The sequence below is a fragment of the Penaeus monodon genome, chromosome 24, assembly GCF_015228065.2.
Source record: "Penaeus monodon isolate SGIC_2016 chromosome 24, NSTDA_Pmon_1, whole genome shotgun sequence".
NCBI classification, from domain to species: domain Eukaryota; kingdom Metazoa; phylum Arthropoda; class Malacostraca; order Decapoda; family Penaeidae; genus Penaeus; species Penaeus monodon.
This window is the reverse complement of record NC_051409.1, coordinates 9,274,633-9,275,596: the sequence shown is the minus strand read 5'-3', so window position 1 is coordinate 9,275,596 and position 964 is coordinate 9,274,633. Positions and strand designations below refer to the sequence as shown.

Below are 964 nucleotides of genomic sequence, written 5' to 3'. Positions count from 1 at the left end.
GCTTTAATTTTTTTTTTTTTTTTGGGGGGGGGTTGCTGATAATTATCGAACGAAGACAGACCACGCGATTCTTAATCTATTCTTAAAAAAACATCAAGTGAGTGCAAAATAAACATTTCACTTTATCCATTCCTTATACTTACAACTACAACGAACTCAAATACAAAATCTACATACACAAAGATAACATACATTAAACTTCTATATACATATAGATAAAATATAGGTTTTTACATACATAAGAAAAACAATTTCCCAATTTCCATCTGTTCTGGAGACGCAAAAATATTAATTTTACATATTCTCTTGAGTCATAAAAAAGGGGTTGAAGCCAAACCACTCATATATCCTCCTTTCTCTCCTCTCTAATCCCGTGTGTACAAACAGATTCACCAAGACCAATTTCTCTCCAATTAGAGACAAAAAAGAGATTGGAAACGATTCAATTTTAACAATTCACCAAGTTTAATTTCTCTCCAATTAGAAAAAACGGAAATTTTACTCAATTATTCAGCAAAACCAATTAGAAAAAAATTGAAAATTTAACCCATTTATTCACCAAAGCCAATTTCTGTCCAATTAGAAGAATAAAAATTTGGAAACGAACCAACTTTACCCTATTATTATTCACGGAGCATTTAAACCGACAAACCATAAGTTTCTCAGAACTTAAATCCCCCAAATCGCTCTTGAATCTTAGTCCCAAATCTCTCACGCCGAACGCAAGGTAAGGTCAACACGCGACCTGTGTTTACATCCCTAATTAGACCAGGTGAGATGACCAATAAGGGGAGAATGGTGGGGGGGGGGGTGTAGTGACCTTCTCAAAAGCTCTGCATAATGACGAGTTTTATGGGCGTCCCAAAAAGAAAGAAAGAAAAAAAGGATTAGCAGTAAACACGAAATCATCTCCAGCAAAAGTAGAATCTGACACGACTTTGTAAAATGTTTGTTGAATGTGAAT

At 34.4% G+C, this 964-nt stretch overlaps 1 protein-coding gene across 1 annotated transcript in view; it reads right to left on the bottom strand.

Moving 5' to 3' along the window:
* Positions 1-964, bottom strand: part of LOC119588840 (glycine receptor subunit alpha-3-like) — a 27,574-nt gene that overhangs the window by 12,876 nt on the left and 13,734 nt on the right. The window lies entirely within an intron of this gene.